Below are 26,936 nucleotides of genomic sequence, written 5' to 3' on the forward strand. Positions count from 1 at the left end.
CACAAACTGCCCTGGGGGAGGCATCGCCATTGTCCTCAAAGAATCCCTGCGCCTCTCCACCAGCACCGAAGACTCCACAAACAACATGGAACTCCTCCACTTCTGGATTGGAGCCAACCCTAACGCCCCCGCCCCCATTCTGCGACACCATCACTGACATCGCCACCACCCACGCGCTCGCTTGCAAGGACTACATACTCCTCGGGGACCTCAACTTCCACCTGGAGAACACCAATGACAACAACTCCACAACACTGCTCGAAAACCTCACCAACCTTTGACTCAAGCAACTCATCACCTTATCCGCCCACTTTGCCGGACACACCACACACTTGACCCCATCTTCACCACCAGCAACCACATCTCCATCAGCCACATCACTGAACTTCAATGGACTGGCCACCACTGTATCCACTTTACCTTCAACAAACACCCCGCTCACCTACCATTCCGCAGGAGCTGGAAATAGATCACCAAAGACCAGCTACTCACCACCCTCAACAATTCACCCCCCCAGACGACCTCAACACCAACACAGCTGCCGAGGACCTCATCAACTGGATCTCAGACTGCGCCAACACCTTAGCTCCCATCAATAAACCCTCCAACAGACGCTCATCCAAGAAAGCCAACTGGTTCACCCCAGCCCTTAAGGAGTCTAAGCAAAACTGCAGATGCCTCGAAAGGAAATGGTGCACCAACAAGACCCCCATCAACCATGAAGCCTTCAAAAAAGTCTCAAACACCCACCACCAACTCATTAGAACCGCAAAAAGATATGCCTTCCAGGAACGCATCAACAACAACGCACACAACAGCAAAGAACTCTTCACGATCATCAGCGAACTGACCAACCCCAGAATGAACTCCACGGGCATTCTCCCATCACAAGAACTCTGAAACAACCTCTCCACCTACTTCCACCACAAGATAGCAGACATATACAACAGTTTCGGTACCTAGGACCATCCCACGCCCAACATCGTCATAGCCTCCACAGAAGCTCCACCAAACCCCCAACACCTACTCTGCTGGTCCAACATCTCCGACGAGGAAACCCTCAACATCATGAAATCCATCCACTCCAGCTCTCCATCCGATCCCTGCCCCCAGCACATCTTCAACAAAGCGAGAAGCACCATCGCACCCAAGCTCCGGCACATCATCAACCGCTCCTTCGAAACCGCCACCTTCCCAGAAATCTGGAAACACGCTGAAATCAAGCCCTTACTGAAGAAACCAACCACAGACCCAGACGACCTCAAGAACGTCTGGCCTACCTCTCTACTCCCCTTCCCAGCCAAGTTCATCGAAAAGGCTGTCAACAGTCAACTCACCAAACACATCAAACTCTACAACATCCTTGACCCCTCTCAGTCTTGGGTACGGAGCAACCACAGCAGCGAGACCGCCCTCCTCGCCGCCCAGACGACATTCACATGCTCCTAGACAGGGGTGAGACCGTGGCTCTCATCCTCCTCAACCTGTCTGCCGCCTTCGACACCATTTCCCACCGCACCCTACGGACTCGTCTACACGACGCCGGAATCGGGGACAAGGCTCTAGAATGGATCACCTCCTTCCTGTGCGACAGAACCCAAAGAGTCCAACTCCCCCCCTTCTACTCAGAGGCCACCAGGATCATCTGAGACGTCCCGGAAGGCTCCTCTCTGAGCCCCACTCTCTTCAACCTCTACATGGCCCCCCTAGCTACCATCGCCAGACACCACGCACTCAACATCGTCTCATATGCCAACGACACACGACTAATCATCTCTCTCACCAACGACCCGCACACAGCCAAAGCCAGCATCCACAATGGAATGAACGCAGTTGTCGCATGGATGAAGGAGAGCTGCCTCAAGCTAAATACATAAAAAACAGAAGTCCTTGTTATCGGCAACAGCCCCTCAGCGTGGCTCGGAAGCGCTCGGGGCCCCCACCGACCAAGTCGCTACCTCGGTTTCATCCTGGAGTCATCATTTTAGATGAATTGCCAAGTCAGCGCAGTCTCTGCCGCCTGTTTCAACACCATGCGCATGCTTAGGAAGATCTTCAAATGGATCCCTACCGAAACCAAAAGAACAGTCGCCTAGGCCCTCGTCAGCAGCCGCTTGGACTACGGCAACGCACTCTACGCCAGAAGTACCACCAAGGTACCAAAAAAAAAAAAAAAAAAGTACAACGCATCCAGAACGCCTCCACCCGTCTCATCAACAACGCCCCCACACACAGCCACACCTCCGTCCTACTGAGAGACCTGCACTGGCGCCCAATAGACAAGAGAATTACTTTCAAACTTCTCACGCACTCATACAAAGCCCTCCAGAACGCCGGACCAGAATACCTCAACCAAAGACTCCACTTCTACATGCCCACCAGGCACCTCCGCTCCGCCGACCTCGCACTTGCCGCCGTCCCACGCATCTGAAGGCTACAGCAGGAGGAAGGTCCTTCTCCCACCTCGCCGCCAAGAACTGGAACTTCCTCCCAATCCACCTCAGAAGATCTCCCACACTCCCAATTCAGAAAGGACCTCAAAACTTTGCTCTTCACCTGATCTCCTCTAACATTGTTTTAGCACTCCCCCCACGCCTTGAGACCCTAACAGGTGATTAGCTGCGCCCTACAAGTATTAATTGATTGATTCTCTTTGCATATCATTACATTGGATGATTCCACTGTCTGTAGCAACATGCCGAGAAATTCAGAATGACACAGATTTAAACCACTAGGTTGAAGCCATGCCTGGCTGTGGTGAAAGTACAATAAATCATTTCATGTGAACGTATCTGAATCATCTTCACAAACTGGCAACAAGGTTCACCCCCAGACAACCCACGCTACACACCACATGCAACTTATGTTTCCAGCAAGTCTGAGACTGTGACAGATTGAACCCTTACCTCAGAGCGCTCAAAACTCATTACATTTCATCAAAAAGGTTTTCCGATGCCGGGGATTCGAACTTTGTAAATTACCTGTTTTTTGTGTGTGGAGGGAGTGCAGTCTGCATTGGACTTTCTCTACAATCTGTACTGCAGTCACTACATGCAGCTCAACCTCTGCTGTTCACACTTATAATTCTCCCTGAGTCCTTAAAACAGACTCCTGCCCATGATCTCATTGCTGTCTGTTTGGCACTGCTCCCTTCAGATATTATGAGGCTAACACAGCAGACGTGAGGAGGGAGAATCTCTAGCTGCCGCCATATTGCTGGTTTATCTTCGGTGTGTCTGCTGCATTAGAACGCATTCACCCTCCAATTTTATTAGAAAATTACGATTTAAACGAAAAACAGTGAATACATTTTAAACAATGGAGACTCTTGAAACCGTATTGTGAAACAAAGTTACTGACTACTTGCAATTTTAATCGGTCTATGCTTGAGACGGTCGGAACCGTATTGAAAAACAAAGTTATTGACTGTATATATTTCAACAGCGTGTGTTGGAATTTACACCTTCAATGGCGGCTCCACAGTTAATGGGGTACTACTGTTTTAATGTGCATACTAAGCCACTTGCATTTGAGGCAGTGGATTGTAAGAGGTGTACTTTTCTCAATTCATTCTACACTTTTCTACTTTTCATTTCAACTAACGCGTGCACAAACGTTTTCGTTAACTCCTCCAAAAGCGTTCTTACCAGCTCCTGGGAAACTGTCATGAAATGTCTTACCTGAAACTATATATCCACTACTGAAAAAGAAGCTGGAAATGACATTTCAACTGCAAGGAAAAGGAAAATGTAACTGAACACTCTTAGACCGGAAAGGTTACGCATTTCTGAACAAATAAAAAAAGAAAATAAGAGCTGATGGCAATAATGAAATTTTTGCTAATGCAATTTAAGAGCTTGATAACTATTTTTCGCCATCTGTATGCATTTCCATGGAAGATTTACTTCCCTTCAAAGGCACCAAAATAAGCAAGAATCAATGGACGATTAAGTTATGGAGTTAAGGAAATAGGGTTTTTGTTGTAAATTTGGTGATTTACAGGAAGATCTCTTCAGGGATCAAATTGTAATGTACAGCACTGATACAAATGTCCAGTAAAGGTTATGGGCCAACAGCGATATCACGTTACAATAAATCATAGCTATTGTTAAAAAAAGAAAGGAGTCTCTGTGCTAAGTTAATCCCCCTGCCAGTGAAACAAAACATATTGAAACTAATCAGGAAGACTGTGCACAATAACCTCGAAAGGAATGGTACAGATGTGGCAGTAAAGAACACCTGGTGTATAATTAACATTGTCTGGCATAAAGGCAACAATGCTCTAACAGCAGTATCACTGGTCATTATACAATTATACATTTCAAAAGCACTGTGAAACATATAGTCAAACATTCTTTTTCAATTGATTCTGATGAGGAAAGTAATGCATTGTGTGTATGAAGCATAGACTTTGATGTGCTTGGTTTAAACAATATTTCATTGCACAAACCAGCATGTTAAATCACACTAGGTCGTGGTCTTGTGGATATTGTTGCTGATTCTGGTTCTTCATTTACTATTTTAAATCAGTCTCTTATGGTTAACAGGTTCCATGAAATGAATTCTTGCCGTCCAATATAAATCCAGAGAGTTTTACTGGAGAACCTATACCAATGATAGGTTATCACTTGCTCAAGTTTGAATTCAAAGGATGGTAACGTGAAGTAAAGTTTTATGCTGTCAAAAAGAGACAGTCTGTGTTTGGATGGGTTGGCCTAGGTATACTGGGAATAACGTTGAATCCCAATAGTCCTGAGCAGGTATTAGTTTTGGAAGATAACTGCTACTTTTCACAGAAAATGTGAAGGAAATTACCAAATGTCTTTTTGGTTCAAGTAGGCAATTTAAAAGGTTTCCAACACAAAATGCTAAACCTGCAGCACAAATTAAGGAACATTCTTTTTAATATCAGGGAACCGGTCAAACAAGAACTGGACAAATTAATACAAATGGGGATCACAGAGAACATAGAAGTCAGTAAGCAGTTGCCCTTTAGTTATGGCTCGTTGAACCAATGGGAAGGTCAAATTATATCTGGATTTATGCAATGGTATTTAAAACACTGCATGGACAAGTTTCCACTTTGAGGAATTAACAATATGTAAGCAAGGAATAAGGGGATAAAATAGTTATCATTTTTAGGTCGGACACCTGTTTACCAACAGATGACACTTCACCCTGATAGAAAACAGTTTACTGCCATCAACAATGCCCTGCGGATGCTTCCAGTTTGCCCATATTCCAGTTGGTCTAGCGTCTGCTGTAGCTGTTTTTAAGTGATTAATGCACTAATGTTTATAAATGTTTAATTGTCTTCCAGGATCAACATTTTGAACAAAAGGGGTCTTAGAGCAGAACTTAAAAGTTTTAAGCTTGCATTAAATTCTACAACATTCATAGGTCATGAAATTAGTGATATAGGCATATCACCTAAGAAGGAATTGCTAGAAGAGAACAACGAGGCTCCTTCTCAATCTTCGAAAGACAATGCTTCCTCATTTCTGTGACTCTATGAGTTGTAAACAAACATTTTAAAAAACGTTGCTCTAAATCATTCAAGATTAGACAACTGCTGAAGAAGTCAGAAAAATTTATGTGGAATGATGTTCACCAAAGTTCTTTTGGAATTTATTAAAAATGACATTTGTAAGGCTATACCCCTACTAGGGAATGATCCATATGATAAATGCATCGCAACCACAAATGCCAGTGGTAAAGGTTTAGAAACGGTGTTCTCCCAAGTAGATATGGATGGTCACGAAGCAACTATTGCATTTGCTACATGCTTCCTTTCACTCATCGTGGAGAAATTCTCCACGACCGAGAGAGAAATGTTAGCTTGTTTTGGGAAGGGCAATGTTTGCCGGTATTTTTGGAGGTCCAATTTCATCATCGCCAAAAGGTTTACTACTACAGGTCTGGAAACATTTACTCCTAGATTAGCTACGATATCATTGAGATTGTTGGACTTTAACTATAAAGTACCATATCTTCCTGGAGTTGATAACAAGCTCTCAGATGTTTTTTTTTTGTAAAAAAAGAACACAAATCCAGCAGGCGGTAAGAGTATAGTGTTGCACTGGTCGACCAAAATATGCCAGAATACATCTCTAAAGAACTATAACAGAAAGAATACAGTTGTGATTCTGTTATAAGTGAAGTTTGTGCATACATGAATGGTGTCCTTTAAAGTAAAACATACTCAGGGATGATCGGAATTTATGGGAAGTCAAAGACAAACTTCCTTGGATAGAGGGTGGATTTCTATTAAGAGGCAATAGAATGGTTCCCTCACACTTAAAAAAGAGAATCCTAGAAATTAAATCACAAGGGCCATCTGGGGATAATGAAAAACATAAGAGTGAAAATACAGTATTGTTGGCCAGGTGTGGATTTAGAAATTGAAAGGTTGGTTAGAGAGTGTGTTGTGTACTCCAGTACCGAAAAAACCCAGGTTACCCGGAGATCACCCTTGACGGAAGATTTAGCAATTCATGTTTTAGGACCCATTATATATGTCAGTGGTGTCAGACAATGTGTGAGAGCCTTATTAAGCGTATTTTCAAAGTGTCCAGAACTCTGCGTTCTAGAGAGGATAAATTCCAGTACAGCAGTGACGTTTTTGGACAAGATCTTCCTGCGAGAAAGCATTTCCAAGTCTTTGCTTAGTGACAATGGTCCCCAAAATGTGGTGCATAAGTTTAAAAATGTTTTGATTAGAAACAACTTAACTTGGAAACATACTTCACTTTATCACCCAACAGGGAATGGTGCAGTTGAAAGTTTAACAGAGTTATTATAGAGAATATGCATACTGTGATTACAAATTGTAAAAACTACATTATTCAAGTAAAAAAAAGTGGTACGGGCATACCGCACCACACCTATTGCAACAGGATATAGTTTGTTTAAAATAATAAAAGGAAGGGAACCAATTACCAAACACAATCAAGCATGGAGGAAGGCTGACAGACAATGGGAACTTAGAGACAATAAGAGATAACATTATCAAGGAACACGTAAACTATCAGCATTGGAAAAGCCAACAGGTTTCGCCTATGCAAGAGCTATTGGCTGTCCCAATATGTGTTAGCCATGTTTTACACCCGTGTGGCTGCTGTTCCACATGCTCAAAGTTACTGGGGTAAAGAAGCATAGTGTGGAGTGTTGTAAATTGGAGTTGAGTGGAGTGTAGCGCAGAGAAGAGTTGAGTGGAGTGAACTGCAATGTCATGGAGTTTTGTAAAGTGTTCCGGAGGGCGTAGAGTGTTGTAGAGTGGAAGGGCGCAGAATGGAGTAGTGTGTCAGAGGAAAGTGGCATAGAGTGTAATGGAGTGGTGTAGAGCAGAGTGGAGTGGCGTAGAGGTTGTGTGGCTTTCGGTGGAGTAGAGTGCTGTAGAGTACATCGGTATAGAGAGGAGTAGACTGTTGTAGACTGCAGTAGTGCAGGAGGCTGGAATAGCACAAAATGGAGTAGTGTTGTAGAGCCGAATGGCGTAGAGTAGAGTGGATTGACACAGTGACATGCAGTAAATTAAAAGAGGAGTGGCGTAGAAAGGAGGAGTGCAGTGGCGTTAAGTGGAGTAGTGGAGCAGAACAGAGTGGAGTTGTGTGTCACAAAATAGAGTGGAGTAAAACTGCATAGAGGGAGTTGCGTAGAATGGAGTAATGTTGCAGAGTAGAATAGAGTGTTGCAGAGTGGAGTAGCATAGAGTGGAGAAGAGTAGAGCTTAATGGAGTTGAACATCTTAGAGTGAAGTATCCTAGAAAGGAGTTTCATAGAGAGGACTGTCATAGAGTGGAGAGTCAGAGTGCCATTGAGTGACGTAGCGTAAAATAAAGGGGTGCAGAGTAGATTTGCGTAGAGTGCACTGGTTTTGAATAAAGTAGAGTAGTGTGTGGGGGCGTGGCCTAGCATCGTTCTATATGGCGGCACGTTAATGGAGCTCCACAGCCGGAGCTCTCCTTTTGGAATCCTGCCAGATGCACGCAAAGACAGTGGAGAACCCTGGGTGTCTGGGGCCTGGTATGCGGCCTTGATGTCAGGCCACGCAGCCGGCAGAAGATCTACGGCACTGAGGCCTAGTCAGTGGCTGGCGGGGAAATGGGTATGCACGTAGGGAAGCTCCACGCTACCCGAGACTCCGGGTGACTGCAGGCCTGCTGTGCCTGCTGCGGCCTGCCTGCCTCTGAGGTGCAGGCGCCCCCACTGGGAGGCCATGGTAGCTGTTATGGGCGACGTGAGCTGGCAGGGAAGGCTGGCTCACGTGGCTGGTGGCCATTTTGAGATTTGGGGCCTGCCACAACCGCCTCACAGCCCTCTATGCGGCCCATGAGATGGCAGCAACTCTGGCTCCATTATCCGGATGCCTGCAAGGCCCTGTGGCGACCAACCTGATCCCTCAATGACAAGGAGATTTGCATAATGGTTAATTTTCAGGACACCCTCATGTAATATGCCACTGTTTTGATTCCTATGGCCACAGAATGATCTTAGCTGTCCTATTAAGGATTCACTCCCTCTGCTCTTAAGCTAAGATTGAAAAACTTTTAGCTGGATCCTTATAAATATGCTAGAAGGGACGTGCTTTTTGGTGGCTGTTGGTCACTTGTTGCTCTTGGGATCTGCACCCACATCTCCTGACCTGTTCAGCTCATACTTTGGTGCATTTACCAGCATGTGCCCGAGCAGTGGTTTGTTTGGGGTAAGTGGATTTGGTGGCGGCGAGGAGTCGCAACCTAATTCAACATGGACAAGACTGATACTAGACAATTCTGTCTGGTATTTGAGTCCAAAAGACAGGCGAAACCTCCTGCCCCTGAAAATTCCCATTGCTCAGACCGAGATGATGCTGCACAAGGTGAATCACTCTCGCCAGGGGACCAGGGGACATAAACTCCCTACTGCTGGACATGAAGTCTAGCCTCTCCGCAACAGACTGCAAAATAGACTCAGTGCATGGATGACATGAGAGACCGCTTGGACAAGCAATAGACTTGGATCAGGAATGCAGAACAGCATATCACTGATATCCAGGATGATGCGGCACAATAGTCCAAGTGGCTTTATGAGATGCAAGACGAACTTCGCTGCATACGTCTCATAAATGAAGATTTGGAAACTAGATCACCGCAAAACAATGTCAGTATACAGGGAGTATCTGAATCCACCACCATGGGTCACGCGGAGGACTATATTGAGTACTTGCTGACCACACTGTTTGGTGCCAATAAATTCTCAAGAATGTCTACTGCTGAAACAGCTCACTGATCAATGGGTCCCAAGCCAGTCCTGGGTGCCTCACCTCATCCAATTATCACTAAGCTCCTCAATTATAACAACTGAGGCCTATTTCTCTGCTTAGCCCAAGAAATACCCCAAAAGGGGTTGAAACTCTCCTTTCACCGAGATTACATACCGACTGTACAGGATGACTGGAGGAAGTTTCTCCCAGTTAAAAAGAAATTGTAAGAAAGAGGCATTCCCTACACTTAAGTTTAGCGGGAAGGGCAAACCAAAGATTTTCTCGGACTCTGGGGAGGCCCTTTCTTTTTTTCATCACACTACCCCGGACTATGATTCGCAGTCTCTCCGACATAGGGCTGGTTCTCGATCGCCACTGGAGAAGATTGAAGGAGCCTCTACTTTACTTGTGTGTCAACCCTTATCTGTAGGTGATTAAAATGTTTTGACTGGGAACTACTGTTCAATCAAACTGATCTGAACTTTGGTCATGTTTAGAGAAATGTGTTAGGCCACTAACGAGTTTCCATTTCATTTCAGCCAATTGGTTATTGGTTTCTTATAGCTGTAATCATATACTTATGGTATATTCATGCGTACACTGAATGCTTATTCATGTTATATGATGCTCTGGCTGCCCCTGGTGTTTAGCCATAGTGAGGCTAGCACTGTTAATTCACTACAGATTGGTACATTTGTCTGTTGTGGGAAACTATATTTAGGGTATCCACTGGGAAGATGGGTCCTAGCACGCGTGGGGGTATGGGAGTGGGAAGTTTATCAAAATGAGGCAGTGATACATTTTGTTCAAAGGTCTATTTTGCTTCATACTGGGTAGGTAATGCACTTGACAGATTATTATGGATGGGTACAAAGATATAGGGGCCAGATGTAGCAAACCGTTTGCATGGTGCAAACTGTGAAAAACGCAGTTTGCGCCATGCAAATGGCCTCCCGCGATGCTCATTCCCAAATTGCGAGTCGGTACCGACTCGCAATTTGGGAATGCGGCTCGCAAATAGGTTCCCTTCCTATTTGCGACTCGCATCACAATTCAGACTTGCTTTGTGACCGCGAATGCGGTCGCAAAGCAACTGGCAAATACCACCAGTGTCACACTGGTGGTAACTCATGCGCAAATGTGAATGTCGACAAAAATATTTTTTCAGAGCAGGCAGTGGTCATTTTGCAACTCGTTTTCCTTTAAGGAAAACAGGCTGCAAAATGAGAAAAAAAAACTGCTTTATTTATAAAGCAGTCACAGACATGGGGGTCTGCTGACTTTAGCGGGCCACCATCCCTGTGAGTGCAGGGACTCGCTATGGGGTCGCAAAAAGCGACCCACCTCATTAATATTAATGAGGTGGGTCTTTGCAACCCCATAGCGAGTCGCAGAAGGTGTCTGAGACACCATTCTGCATATGCTTTTGCGAGTCTGAAATTGCGAGTCGCACCGACTCGCAATTTCAGACTCGCAAAAGCATATCTTGCTGCATCTGGCCTATAGTTCCTAACAAATTAAAATTGCTTATGTGGAAGGTTCATGGGTTCAGCAATCTGAGAAAATGTCAACAGGTTCTTGGGTAATATAGATATTGTCTCCGTACAGGAGACGCACCACTTTCTTCGAGAGGGAAACCCTTTTGCCTCCACATGGGGCCCCAATATATTATTTTCATTATACTCCTTTTGCTCTAGCAGGGTGGTGACACTTATGCGCAAGTCAGTTCCATTTCAACTCATAAGCAGTGCCATTGATCCAGAGGGCCAATTTGTGATTTAACAAGGCTTGGTTAATTACACTTATGTTACTTTAATCAATTCATATGGGCAGAACACTGACTGTCCTGAATTGTTTTACACAGTCATGAAACACTGTGCAGGATTAGACCCATTACTCGTTATTTGTTGAGGTGATCGTAACGTAGTGCTGAATACGTCCTTAATTTATTCTAACCTCGGAGAGCAGAGACACACTAAAGCTTGCAAGGCCTTTTGGGGACTATGCAACATTTTGAGTTGATTGACCTTTTGAGGGTGCTAAACCCAGCCCAGTGTGAGTATACTTTCCACTCATCAGTTCACAATTCCTCTTTATGCATAGATTTTTGGCTTATCATGAAAGATGTAGGGGGATGGCTGGGGGAAATCAGTCATCTCCCCCGGACCCTATTAAAACACTCTGCCATGATGCTGGTTCTGAATCAGCCCAGTGGCTGGAAACATACATATCAATGGCACTTATCTCCTAAAACTTTGTTAGATACAGTTTTTCGTGAGGAGATACATCAAGTGATTACAAATTTTCTAGAGTTAACTACGGGATCAGTGGCTATGATGGCCACCCTATGGGATGCCCTGAAAGCCGTCATTTACAGTGAATGCATAGCTAAGGGTAACAGGATCTTAAAGTCCATTCACTCTCACCTTCATAGAATAGAGAATGAATTGATTAATTTAGAGCAACAGTATGACATCCTCCATGATGACTCCTTGCTGGAGCCAATGCAAACCATGTTGACAAAATTTAAAGAGGAGGCTAACAGAGAACTAAAGTTCTTGGACAAATATGCACTGGCATAGCGACATGGGGAGAGTGACAGATCGGAGCGTATTTTAGCTTCCTTACTCTGACATCAGTGGGCCGTGGAGCATATTATTCTCACACAGACATCTGAAGGGGAGATCATTACACGCCTGATGTCGTTCTCAATAACTTTGCCGCATTTTACAGGGAACTATACACTTCCAAACTGAAGGCTGATGAGACTACTCATAACTACCTAGAGCATGCAGCTTTGGCCTGGTTGGGACCAGAAGGGGGTGCCATACTGAACCAGCCCATTACACTAGAAGAGATAGAAAATTCAGCAGCTTAAAAATGGTAGTGCCCCTGGCAATGAAGGCCTCCCTGCCAAATTTTATAAAACATATGCAGATGAACTTGCACCCTTACTTTTTGCGATTTATGAAGAGGCTTATCAGACAGGTATACTTCCACACACAATGCGAGAGGTGCTTGTTATCACCCTCCTTACGTTGGATAAACCCCTTGAACTCTGTGATTCTTATGAACCCCCTATTGCTGATAAATGTGGATAGTAAAATGTTATATAAAATACTGGCAAACAGGGTATTTAGTCTTATGCCCCTTCTAATTTGACCAAATCAATCTAGTTTTATTCCAGGACGCTCCACTGCTGACAACCTCTGTTCCCTATTTGCTCTTATTCATCAATTAGACCTAATCTGAAATTTGCAGCAATGTTTTTAGATGCTACTAAGGCGTTCAACACTGTTGAATTGCCTTTTTTATTGGCAGTGCTGACTAGAATTGGGTTGGGAGGCACAGTAACTAGATGGATTTGACTACTTTATACAGATCTCCCTCGCCTGAGTCAGAGTCAATGATGGAATGTCTGCAGTTTTTTTCAGATCAGCAGGGGAATGAGACAAGGCTTCTCCTCTCACTGTTTGCCCTTACGGTGGAGACCCTTACATCTCTGCTTTGAGAATTTCACTACAGTCACAGGATAACTTTGGGATATTGCTACACCTCACTCTTGATGTATGCAGATGATGCTCTTCAGGTGGTATGGGATCCTGAAGTTAATCTGTATCCCAATATGGATGAGATTACCCAGTTTGGCTGCTCTGTGGGTTTCCAAGTCAACTGGTCAAAATCCATTCTAATTCCGCTTACTTAGCCCTGCTCATTGCTCCCACTACAATGGCGGACCGATCCGGTACTCTTCTTAAGCATCATGTTGATCCTCAAACAATCCTTGGCACAGAGTGCAGTATTGTAGAACAGAGTGGTACAGAGTGGAGTGGTACTGACTAGAGTGGAGTGGCCTAGACTGGAGTGGTGTAGAGTGCAGTGACAAAGAGTGCAGTGATGCATTCCAGAGTGGGGTAGAGTGAAAATGGCACAGAGGAGGGTGGTGCAGAGCAGAGAGGCATAGAGTGAAGTGGCTTACAGTGCAGTCTTATAGACTACAATGGTGCATAGCAGATTTGAGTGGCATAGACTGTAGTGTAGAGTGCTTTGGCGTATAGTGGTGCAGTGGCGTTGGGTAGAGAGGTGCAGTGCAGAGTGGCGTAAAGTTCAGTGGTGGAGAGTGCAGTGTTGTAGTGTAGTGTTGCAGAGTGCAGTGGTATTGAGCAGAGTGGCATAGAGTGCATTGGTGTAGAGTGGGGCAGAGTGAAGTAATGTAGAGCACAATGGTGTAGAGTGTCATAGAGTTCAGTGGCATAAAGTAGAGTGTTGCAGAGTACAACATAGTGGTGTACAGTGAGGTGGTGCAGAGCCGACTGGCGTAGAGTGCAGAACCATGTAGTGCGCTGGTTTTGAGTAAAGAGGTGTAAAGTGCATTGGTGGAGTGAAGTTGGGTAGAGTGCAGCAGCAAGGAACAGAGTGGTGTGGAAGGGCGAGGAGTTAAGTGGCACAGCCTTGATTGCAGTAACAGAACGCGATGGTGCATAGTGGAGTAGAGTGTCATAGAGTGCAGTAGTGTAGAGTAGACTGTTTCAGAGTAGAGTGCAGTGTCATTGAGTAAAGTGGTGCAGAGTAGAGTGGGTTACGGTGTAGTGGCATACAGTGCATTGGTGTAGAGTGCAGTAGAGTGGTGCAGAGAAGAGTGTAGTGGCACAGACTGCAGTGGTGCAGATAAGAGTGGCGTAGAGTGCAATGTTGCTAAGTAGAGTGGCATAGAGTGAGGTGGAGTACAGTGGCTCAGAGTAGAGTGGAGTGGTGCAGGGTAAAGTGCAGTAGCAGAGGGTAGGTGCGTAGAGTACAGTGGTGCAGAGTAGAGTGAATTGGCATAGAGTGAAGTAGAATGGCAGATAGTGCAGAGTAGAGTGCAGAGCTGCATAGTAGAGTAGCGTGGGGGTAGAGTTCACTGGCATAGAGTAGAGTGGTATGGAGTAGACAGGCGTGGAATGGAGTGGTGCGGAATAGAGTGGAGTATGCATGGTGTAGTAGCAACCTCACATTACAAACAACACATCTTCAATTGAAATCACCTCGTATTTCTACAGACATAGTTTCACTGATAAAAGTATACAGCACACAATCAATAATACGTGGAAATGGGGGCGGAGCTTGCCCGGCTACAAGATGGCCACCGTAAAATCCGTCCACAATCCTACATGTCAAATTCGAATTATGACACCAGGTGTGGTGCCAAGGACAGCTACGAGGTGGGGGCGCGAGCTGATGCCCTTTTTCCCCGGAAAAAAAAATGTACGGGAGCCCTGTAGAGCGAATCGCACCGGCGGCTAGCCGAGTACTGGCGCGAGGTGGCCCGCATGTACGGACGGGAGCGACCCCGGAGGAGGGACGATCGGAGACAAGAGCCGGGAGCGGTAGAGAGGGTGGAGCGTCTCTCGTGCCCCGCGGAGGCGGGCGGCCCCAGCGACGAACCTTGGACACCGTGCGACGGAGGGCAGTGAGGAGGGCAGGCGTGAGATGCGAGAGTGCACCGGTGGCACAAGAGCGCTTGTGAAACACGGCGTGTGGATGCAGGTGGGCACCCCCTCAAGTCAAAAAAGGCCTATTGGGGAAAATTCGAAGCGGCGACAGAGAAAGCTGGGGCTGGATGCGTGGCGCGGGGGCCGGCAGGCCCGGGAGGCCGCTGGTGCCATGGGAGGGCCCGCTGTTGGCACGAGACTGGAACATTATAGAGACTGTTCAATAAATGTAGCACTTTCAACGTACAACCGAGCGAAACGGGGTGATCGCATCCAACATCAGTAATCATCAACGCGTAGCGCCATCCATAGTGGGGCGGAGTGCGCAGGTGGCAGGAGCCTCTTGGAACCGCGAGTAGAATCTCCATGACACCTAAAACATGGGCAAGACAGACAGGCTGCAATTTGAGCGACGGAAAACGCAGGGCCCAGCAGGAGATGGAACAGTGAGGGCACTCCTGGGGAAGAACAGGACTTAAGGCAACTCCTAGTTTCAATGCAGCACAGTCTTAATCAGATAGATGGGAAGATCGACGCCCTTGCTTACCGTATGGACAGAATGTCTGAACGCATAGATAAGCACGCGGAGCGATTAGACCATGTGGAGAATAGGGTGTCTGCGACTGAAGACGGGCAAACGGAACTAACAGGCGGCCAAATGAAACTTAGCAAAGAACTAGGAGCGCTCAAGCTAAAAGTGGAGGACATGGAAGCCCAGTCCAGAAGGAATAATCTACGAATAGTGGGCCTGGCAGAGACCACTGCGATTACCAACATGGAAAGCTACATTGAACAATTGCTGGTGCAACTACTGGGTCATACTACCTTTTCGGACCTATTCGTAGTAGAGAGAGCGCACAGATCCTTAGCGGCTCGCTCGCCTCCGGGGGCCCCTCCGCGGCCCATCATCGCTAGGTTATTGAACTTTAGGGACCGCGATGCTGCCCTACGTCGCGCAAGAGAACTTAAGCAATTGCAATATGAGGGGGCGACGTTGTCGATATACCCGGACTTTACAGTACAGGTACAAGAAGCGAGGAGACAATTCATTGAGGGAAAAAAACTATTACGGTCCATGCACCTGGAGTACAGAATGCTTTACCCAGCAAAATTAAGAGTTGACGTGGGTGGAAGTCCGATTTTTTTCACAGACCCTAAAAAACTGGAACAATTTATGAAGCGCAGGAAGGCGAACAACGGTGCTGAAGCTGCCGCGGACGAGGACATGTAGGTGGCGATAAGAGGGTGGTGTTTCCACTACCACAGTCATCTTCGATACACTAACAAACCTGCAGAAGATGGAGCTCTTGCGATACAATGGAACAGAGAGATCACATGTACTACACGTTATTGAACAATCTGGGCGCATTATGAGAGCAAAAAGTGACATGATTACTCACCAGCATAGGTGGCTGGCACGCTAACTCACAAAGAGAAGGCAGGGTAACATCCGCCCTGATGTGTGCTCCACTTATACCTCAGGAAGAGGGAGATATCGTTTTGGGTGGGTGGAGGGGGGAGACGAAGTTGGGTAAGGGATGGGTAAGATGGGCAAGTTGGGGTATTGCCTATCGTGGGTGGGGGGCGGGATGGCAGTGGGATGTTCGGGGACAGTTATTTGAGTACATACTCTTACACAAAGATATAGAGCTGCACATTTACAACACAGGTAGGACTAATACTGTACTGCACAATAATAGAGAAGACAAACCACTACACACACACATCCCAACATAACTAAAGATCGCAAACAGCTTCGATTGATCACCTGGAACGTGCGGGCCTCAATGACGCGCGGAAGACTCGCAAGGTAATTGCGTATCTATGTAATCATAAGGTAGATATAGCCATTTTGCAGGAGACACACTTGGCCCCAAATAGCCCTATGCTTACGTCTCGCAAATTGCAGGGACAATTTGTTGCGGCAGGATATACCTCACATTCCAGAGGTGTGCTGATCTGGGCATCAAAAGAAATGGATATCAGTCTCTCCTTAGTGGCAGCGGACCCAGGAGGGCGATATGTGGTGGCACGTTGGACTGCGTGGACATTTACATTCTTACTGACAGGCATATACGGCCCCAATTATGATGACCCCCTATTTTATTGAGAATTGGCACTCAAGGCAGACTCCTGGGAGGGCAACCACAGCTCTGGTGCGGTGACTTCAACTGTACATTGGACCCAGCTCTGGACAGGTCGGGGGTGGCTCATAGGCCGGTGGCGGCGGCACGCGAGATAATGCGTTTAGCCGCCGAACTGGATATGGTAGACGTGTGGCGATATAGGCACCCTGAGAGAGGAGGCTACACACACTATTCAGCTGCGCACAATCTGCACACGCGTATAGATTTTTGGCTAGTGGCTCGCCGGTTGCTGTGCAACCTGACCCCAGAAGCTCCTTGGCCTCGAACATATTTAGACCACTCCCCAGTACCAATACTGTTGACAACCGGAACGATAATGGCTCCTCCGTTTTCGTGGAGGTTCCCTCCCTTTTCGCTCTTGGACACTGTCTTTAGGGCCGAACTGGCCTCCGAGATCACAGAGTTCTTTCGGATTAATGAGGGATCCGTTCCCGAGGTAGGCACGGTATGGGAAACCTTCAAGGTGTACATCAGAGGGATTACCATAACCAAACATGCGGGGGTGCTTCGATCGATAAGGCGGCAGCTCCAACTACTAGAAAGCGACTTATCAAAACTGGAGCGAGACCACAGTGACACTGCAGACGCCAACGTATTGAGCCAAATCCACGCTAAGATTCAAGAATACCAGGAGACAGCTCATACAGAAATACAACACCTGGGCAAATACACCACAGCCCGAGTATACGGGGAGGGAGATAGACCGGGGGCAGTCCTTGCGGGTTTGGTACGTCCCCAGCGAGGCAAAAACACAATCGAAACCATACAGACTGAGGGGGGATAGGAAATAAGAGATCCTGAACGTATAGCTGATAGATTCCGAGAATACTAACAATCATTATACTCTACCAGGGTAAACCCAAACCCGGAGGCAATAGCAGACTACCATACACATATCACTATGCCAAGACTGACACAGGAGGATAGGGAGGTTCTCAGTGCACCCTTGACTCTAGGCGAAATTACGAGGGCGCTGGGAGGTATGGCGGAAGGAAAAGCTCTGGGTCTGGATGGGCTGACAGTATACTTCTACAAAGCATATCAACACCTGTTACTCCCAAAGTTATAAGATGTATACAATGAAATGGTAGAGAAAGGTAGCATGCCCCTATCAATGAGAGAAGCAATGATAATTGCCCTGCTCAAACCGGGTAAACCCGTGAAAACTGCTTCTCGTATAGGCCATTGTCACTGTTAAATGTAGATGTAAAAAATTTTGCCCGGATCCTGGCTGATCGCTTGGCGGGAGTGCTGCCACATCTGATTGGGCCGGAGCAAGCTGGTTTTGTCCCCGGCCGCAATCTGTCCATGAACCTTTGCACATTATTTGGCACAATCCAAAATATCAACCCGGAGTTGAGGGCAGTGGAAGTCTTCCTGGATGCCGAAAAGGCGTTCGATTCGGTAGAATGGGAGTTTTTGAGGGCGACTTTGTGCAGATTTGGGGTAGGCGACACCTTCCTTCAAATGATCTTTACATTGCATAGTGACCCCCGAGCCAGGGTTTGCGCCAACGGTACGGTGACAGAATCGTTTGGGGTTACGAGGGGTACCAGACAGGGTTGCCAGTTGTCTCCCCTGTTATATGCATTGGTGGCGGAGCCCTTGGCGTGCGCACTAAGAGAGTACCATGGACACCGGGGTCTCAGATTTCAAAATTACACCCTTGTTTTGTCCACGTATGCAGACGATACTCTATTGTACATCAAAAATCCTGAACGTAATGTCGCCCCAATACTTCGGGAAATCATAAAATTTGGCTCTCTGTCAGGGCTAGTAATAAATTGGAATAAGTCCATTGTGTTTCCCTTGACTCCAGTAACAACGCAGGTCGATGTAGACTTCCCGCTAGGGTGGGAGACGAACACTGTCAGATAGGGATACATGTACATACCGACCCTAAGAGAGTGATAGAGGATAATTTTGAAACTGCATTGAAAAAATTGTCGACGGATGTGGAGAGATGGATCAAACTACCGTTGTCATTACTTGGACGCATAGCGCTGATGAAAATAGTGGTTTTGCCGCGTTTTCTATTCCTGTTTCAAAATATACCGATAGTACTGCCGAAGACATATTTTGCCGCTTTAAAAACGTTATTAATTAAATTGGCATGGGCGAACAAGGTACCTCGCGTGAATTGGCGAACTCTGACACTCCAAATGAGATACGAGGCCTGGGCGCCCCAGACCTTGAGATATATTACACAGTAGCGCATGCAGCAGTGGCACAGGACTGGATTCATGGGACAGGAGAGGGCCCGTGGCTAAGGATTGAGAGGGAGTTGGCTGCCCCAGAGCAGCTGAGTAGTAGGTTGTTCCATGCACCCCATAGACAAAATAAGGAATTTGCATCCATAAATTCGCTCACGCGTGCATGGCACGAACTCATTAGCAAACAGGGGCTGGTATTATTATACTCTCTGCATATCCCGGTAGAGTGCTGTGCCTGGTTCTCTCCTGGGAGAGACCGTAGCTTGGTGCAATCCATGCGCGAAATAGGCATTGACAAAATGGGGGACATCTTCGAAGAGGGCATAGTGAAGACCTTGGACGTAATAGCAAGAGACACGAACACATCAACTTCCTTACACCGATATCAGTATCACAGGGTGAGACACGCTCTGACAGAATTTTTGGGAGATGGTATGCAAGAGCCCCCAGAGGTACATGCTCTCTCCGTGGTACTGTTGGGAAAACAACCTCACCGACTGATTTCTTGTCTATACGCGCATGTTCAGAAGTCAAGGGAGCATGAGTTATCGAGAGCTCGTCTGGAATGGCAGAGAGAGCTGGAGGTGCAGATCTCAGACGCACAGTGGCGATACTGCTGCTCTAGAACGTGTTCCATATCCTTGAACGGCCGACACCGTCTAATACATTTTAAATATCTAAACAGAGTCTATTATACCCCCCTGCGACTCTATCAATATGGTTTACAAGAGACAGCTAATTGTCCCAGATGTAAAGAGGAACGGGCTGGATTCTTACACATGTCTTGGGGGTGTAGGGGGGTGCAACAATTTTGGAGGGCAGTGACACAGGAATTAAACAATATCGCTGGAGCGCAGATGACCTGTGAGCCACTGACAGCACTTTTGGGCTGGGATAAACAATTAGCGGTGCAAAATCGCAGGCTAGTGGCGATGGGGTTCCTATTGGCCAAGCGGCGGATAGCAATGCGATGGGATCGCGGCCCAGTCCCCACAATACAAGAGTGGCATAGTGATTTGGCATATTGTAACACACAATCAGACAACTATAACGAGTTGCTCCCCCCCACCACTAAGCCAAAGAAATACTGGGAGGCCTATAGCCGCTACCTTGCTGGAAAGGAAACCAGAGAATCAGAAACAGGAGAGACATTCTGATGGGGCGAAATAAAATTGAATCGCACGAACATGTGCAGTCATTGTGGCTAGATTAACGATCAGATGTTACAGGGCAGGATGGAAATGTGTAGTACTGTTTATTGTAAGCAACCTCCTAAAGTACGTCAAGTGAGTGATATGTTTGCAGCAAGATGAATACATTGTTGTGTTGTAAATGACTACATTAAAATATAAATAAAGATTTTAAAAAAATAATAATAATAATACGTGGAAATATCATCACCTAGTGTATTGATTTGTTTTGATCGTTTTAAAATATCTGTTTCCACTTCACTTCAGAATTACCAAAACATTTACTTCATTTGGGCTTTTCTAATTCTCAAATATATCTCAGCAGCTCATTTACAAACATTTAAACAAGTACTACCCCACCCTAGAGCCAGCATGACTGTCACATAAATCCTCTAACCCTGAAGTCAGAGAAAAAAAAGTAAAGTAAACACAAAGCTCCATGGAAGACAGAGCCTGACAAATTACCTCTGTCTCTAAAAGCACAACAAACGTGACAAGATAAGAATAAGATTTAAAGGCCTGTTTACAGAAATCGATCACTGGAGGACAAATACAGTAAATAGGATTTGGACAAGACAAGGGACAACTCGAGCTGGACATCCCAAATCAAATAGAGGACAAGCAAATGTGAGTTACAAACTACAAAGCCAATAGTAAACACTGGGCGGAATGCATTCCCAGGGAAGCTTTCCGAGTGTCCCCAAGATGTCGTTTTCAAACCAGAGAGCAAAGTTGTCTGGTAAGCTTTGACATAATAAAAAGTACTATCAACAAAAGCATGGTGTGCATGATGTAAAAATATCTGTCTGTGATTAAGTTGAGGAGAAGAACCAAAGGTTAGTATACAAAGGCCATAGTAAATTCAGTGGACCTTTTGAAGTGGTAAAGTTGTTCACCAACTCTGCCAAATTGGGTGAATGAAAATTATAAAGATGCGAAGCACAGCACATCCGGTAATTTCTTTATTGAGATACAATTTCAACAGGACTAAAACAACTACAGTCTTCCTCTACCGCTCTCTCTCCAGCTGCCTCTTACCAACATTACACCCCTTACCTACATTTCATCTCTTCCCCATGGTTACCTCACAATTCCAATTAGGTACAATAATCACCCCACCATTCCAATTTAGGTAAGACCTAATACATCTTCCCCTTATAAATACATTTTTTTCAATGTTGACTCTTGCATAAATTATAAAAATGCAATATAGAGTAATACAATAAGAGAATTACATGTACATTTATGATGGACACAGAATATGATTGTTTTTTTTGTGTGTTGTTTCTGAGATTTATAATTGTAGCGTAATGGAAATATGAAGGTTGTTTGGTTGTTCACAAAATAGGAATTTGTCACATAAAGATGTAGCAACAGACGCCAATATTCAAGCAATTTTTAAATAGATTAACATCGGACAAAGTGGGGTCAAAAGGAATTAAAAAACAGAGGAGCCATCCGTGGTGTCTTTCAGTAAGAAAAGGGTTCTATTGTGCCATAAAAACGTATGAGACACAGAATAACATGCATAAACAACAGACAACATAATCTGGTGAGTTAAAAACATAAAAATAGGGCACACAAAATTTGTAATATGGGTGCGGGGAATCATCTTTTCACAGTGATAAAAATGATATGCAAGAGGAGCATAAAGCCTTCTCATAAAAGTAATTATGTATGTATGGAACTACATAACCCACAAAGCACCACAAACAAACTGAAATACTGGGTAAGAGAGCCAAGCGGACAAATGAAGTATAAAGTCATTGAAAACATCAAATCAAATCACTGCTTGAAAATTTTAGGCATTTTAGAAATTATTTTTCTTTCCTGCGTTAATATTTTTTAGAAAAACACAAGATTTTTTTTTTAAATGGTAAATGTTTCTTTAAGTAATGGTAACAATATATAAACATTGGTGACTGACTGGGAAAATATGCTTGTGAGCAGGGTCGGTGAGACTGAAACGTGTAGAGCTTTTTACTGCCAGAACAAGCATTTTTCTAAATAAATATATGCCAGCAGAGTGACCTCTGAGAGCGGTTTATGTCTTTTCTGGATAACAAAGAACAAGAAAGAATATTTTGTTGAGATATATATATATATATATATATACATACATATATACATGTATATTTATATATATAGTGACTACGTATTCATGCATGCACACTACAAAGCTAACAATAAGAATTAAAAATGCAAAAAATGCATCACCCTGGGTCTTGACTCCAACATCATCACTTGTCTGCCAACTTCAGGTCGTGGAACACTGGACAACCGAAACAGGAGGGAGAACAACCCTGATGGGATTTACACTCTAGGCAATGTGTCCATTCCCAGATGAGCTCTTTCTTCTCCCATCTGTCAAGCTTCCCCACCTTATATACTTTAAAGAAACTGAAGAGGAAGTTTCTAGAAACACCCCTCCTGTCGAATAAGTTGTTGTTCAAGCGCTGGCGGTACCAGGTCAGTGTTGAAAGAACATGCTAGAGACTGGCCAGGTCTCAAGTTGTACTTCCAAGAGCGAGCTGTACCCTGCTTTACCATAAACATTCTCAGCCTGGTACATCCTTATCTCTACTACTCCCCCATGTTAAGTTCCTGTCCTTGGTGGGAAGAAGCGAAAAAACACGTTAACAAGCTGTGCGCAAAAAAATACCTGCACCACCAATGTGACGTGTTTGAAGCTAGGCTAAGCACAAAATGAAGTCAGTGGTCAAGATGGAGACGTGGTTAAATACAGATGGCATTACAGTGCCTTATCTGGTACGTCTACAGCCTCCACTATACTAGGAGTAGTGACGTGGGATTTATCACTTATCGTATAATTCATGCCATTCCTCACATAATGTTCTACACTTCTATCCTCTCCAGTCCACCAAAAATTCTCTTGAATCCTTCTTTTCATTGCACGCATTCCTATATGCACTTTGTTTCTGATCCCCTCTGGAACCACTAAAACATTAGATCTGTATAAAAAATCATCAACAATAGACAACTCTTCATAAACTTGTTTATATGCTTTGCTCCATTTTCCTTTAGGTTCCCACTAAACTCACACTTGAAGAATGCCTTCCTTCTCTTCTTTGATCTGTGCATCAGAACTACTTGCTAATTTCCATTCTTCTTCTGATAATGCTCTCTCAGAATGACCTTTAACTATGCATAATAACTGCATGTCATCCTCACATAATTCTTCCATTTCAACTTGTTGATCTTGAGCAGGAAGACGAAAAAGTAACTTAATCAGAGCTTTCAATGGATTCCATTACATCCTGCCTGCACAATTTGTCCAGCTCTCTCTTAACTTAGAATGTAAAGCCAACAGCACTCTGCAAACTTTATGCACAACTGCAAGCTCAGTCACTTTTATTTTGGGTGTGAAACCCTTGAATAAGCATAAATCTTTCTGAAATACTTCTGGATAACATTTTCTCACATATTTTGTCTACTGAATACATTTTCATGTATTCCTTCCGCAATACCACTTGAGCCAGAGTGTTGGGATTCAACAAAATTCCCAAATTCTTTTGATCATACCATCCTAATGAACAAGCCTCGTCTTTAGCTACATACACAACGCATTGTGTTATGCTGTCCTGGAATCTGAATTCAGCTTCAAATTCTTCTCATATCTCTATAATTTTTCCTACATAACCCACAGGGCGAATTGCAGAGCTATTCAGTTGGATTCTTTTAAAATTCAACTTCCATACTTCTCACTCAATAGAGTGAAAGGAGATCCTGAATCTGCTATGACTAACTTCTTGACCATCGATGCTTAATTTGCAAAAAGGCCTTTTCACCATGTTTAAGGATAGTCCTCACACTACTTCATCCTGGTCATAACTCATGGATATGTCTTTTACATTAAATACTTCATAGTCATCCTCAGAAGATGTATCATTTTCGCATGACTTGTTCTGTTCCACTCTGTGCACCTTGTTTGCTCGCACTTTGCCCAATGATCTGCAAACTTCGGCAAAGTGTCCTTTTTTCAGGCATTTGGCGCATGAACAGTCCGTGGCAGGACATGTACTGGAATTCCCCAAATGAGATGTGCTACCACAACTGTAACACGCTGTCAGAGGCGTCAGTACTGAACAGCTGGGTTCCTCAGAAGCAGAAGCTAGACCCAACGCCCCTTCACCAATATCCATCCCGACCCTGTATTATAGTCGGAGCGAAATATCAACGAGGGGGAAAGGGGAAGTGGACAAAAATAATAGAGAGCGCCATGCGGGGGAATTCTTTGCTGCTATGCTCCTCTGGTGCTAAAAGTAACAGCTACCTGTAAGGGAAGACAAACAAACATACCATTTGCATTTAACTAGATGCTAATTTCATGGATCACTATTTCAATTCAATATACATCAATGTTTCATACCCCCATACAGCAAGACTTGTGCTCCTCTCTTTCTCTTAATTAATTCTGTCACTATTTAATTCAATTTTACATCTCTGCTAACATAATAGAGGATTTAATATTACAGCAGTATAACAAATTAGTTGTTGTGGTATTTGAGTGAGTGGTACCGTCTGAAAGTGAGGATTTCAATTGCTGTTAAGGTATTTTTCCGTCAGCCATGGAAAAAATGTCAATTTGTGTAAATATTATAGTCTTCAAATAAACAAATGTTTTGCCAGGACAAATAGACTGTAAAGTTTTCTGTGATTAATTTGTTGTAATGCTGAAAATGTGTTATCTTCAAACTGAATGGCTTTGCAAATAGATTTTCTTTTCCTGATCTTTTAAAGTTATTATATGCTGTACTGAGACTCAAACTTTCTATGAACTGTGAGTGCTGAAAGGTACAGACAATACTTGTGGTACGATGAACTGAGACACCGCTCCGATATACATGAGCCTCTTGACAAGAACATGCCTAAAGAGTTCCTGATGATGGAAGTCTTTTCTGTGAGAAAAAACATGCATGTTGAAGAGACGTTACCAGTGCCTCAAAAGGTACAGTTGAAGTGTGCCGCCTTCCAAAGCGAGCGCCTGCATCACAAGCAGGATATCCAGCTCGGGCTCGAACACTCGATAACTGACCTCCTTGGGACTTCCACCATCTTTGAATTCTCGAAGTCGAAGCGTGTTACAAACATGCGAAGATTGGCGTTCAATAACAGTTTTGCAGATGGCCTAGTATGCCAGCAATGGGGATATCGACGGGCCCTTGTCAGTCCTTAGTGTCTTGGACTTCAATACATGTAAATTCTAGTTTCCACTATGGAGTTCCTGAAACACTCCAACTGTTTAAACGATTGTGTTTTTGCCTTGTCTAGCACCTTCTCATTGTCTTCCTTCTTTTTACTTTTCTTGTATTTGCTTTTTACAGCTAATACATCCTGGTGTTGAGATTTCACAACTGACACTGTCATTTGTTCAATGTAAGACATGATGCTTTCTATTCTGGTTGCTATCTCCACAGCTTTTTCCAAAGTTAAGTTAAGTGTGGATAATAAACCTTCTTAAACTTTTTTGTTGTTTTGTCAACTGATTGATCCCTGATCATTTCTTCTTCAAAAGCGTTATATGCCAAGATTCTTAAAGCATCTATGAAACTAGACGCTGATTCTCCAGCAATTTGTACTCTTTTATAAAATGTGTGCCTTTCCATTATAACATTCTTGCACGTCTTATATCTTGGCCCCATCAACTTCTCCTTCATTTAATACTATTTCCACTTTTGGAATGTGTTTTAATATTTAACGGGCTTCTGATCCTAAACAATGTCTTAAAATAGCACATTTCTTTTTATGTGTAAAAGTCTTTCCCTCCTGGTAGGGTTTGACCTCATAAAAAGTACTATCAACAAAAGAATTGGGTGCATGATGTAAAAATATCACTCTGCGATTAGGCTGAGGTGAAGAGCCAAAGTTTAGTATACAAACACCATAGTAAATTCACTGGACCTTTTGAAGTGGTAAAGTTGTTCACCAACTCTGCCAAAGTGGGTGAATGAAAATCATGACACTTCCATAAGTTGGCTAGGAGTAAGGGCAAGATGGCTCACATTAAACCTAAACCTTATGAGTGTAAAACCAGTGTTCACATGATGGATACTGGCCCAGATAATGAGGGCAATGCAGAGCAAATGTCCGAACAAGGCACTACACCATCTGCTAGTGAATAAAGAGCTGCAACACTGACTGGAGATCCCCGGGTGCAGCTGTTCCTGTGCTATGAATGAGGGAACTGAACATGCCTGGTCTAAGTGCAAAATGAAACTGCTTGGGAAAAGACTGAGGCCCCACATTGAAGGGATTGAGGCAAAACGTCTACAGCTAAGCTACCAATTCCCTCAAGTCTAAGAAGACAAAGGCAATGTCCGACTGAGATGTAAAACATGCGGCCATGCTATCTGACCTCAGATCATCTCCTTCACAAGCTACTGCGGAACACACTTCTGGTGTTGTCCACACTCAAGGTAACACATAATTATGTACTATCTGGGATGTTTACACTGTTTTGTGATATCTGGTACCTGACATGCCTCAAACAAGAGCCACCAGGGGTAGGGACGGGTGGAGGGGAGGGGGAGTTAAAGTTGTTATAAGGTTCTGATTGACGAATGCTAAGATTCATATGCTTTCATGATCGTATTACACCAACTGTTGTGAATTTATATGTAAAATCCAATAAAGATTGTTAAAAAACAAAA

General features: G+C 44.5%; 1 protein-coding gene across 1 annotated transcript in view; it reads right to left on the reverse strand.

The window, feature by feature from the left end:
• LOC138285816 (dehydrogenase/reductase SDR family member 13-like) overlaps nucleotides 1-26,936 on the reverse strand; it is a 131,837-nt gene that overhangs the window by 51,732 nt on the left and 53,169 nt on the right. The window lies entirely within an intron of this gene.

This window comes from Pleurodeles waltl, chromosome 3_1 (assembly GCF_031143425.1).
Source record: "Pleurodeles waltl isolate 20211129_DDA chromosome 3_1, aPleWal1.hap1.20221129, whole genome shotgun sequence".
NCBI classification, from domain to species: domain Eukaryota; kingdom Metazoa; phylum Chordata; class Amphibia; order Caudata; family Salamandridae; genus Pleurodeles; species Pleurodeles waltl.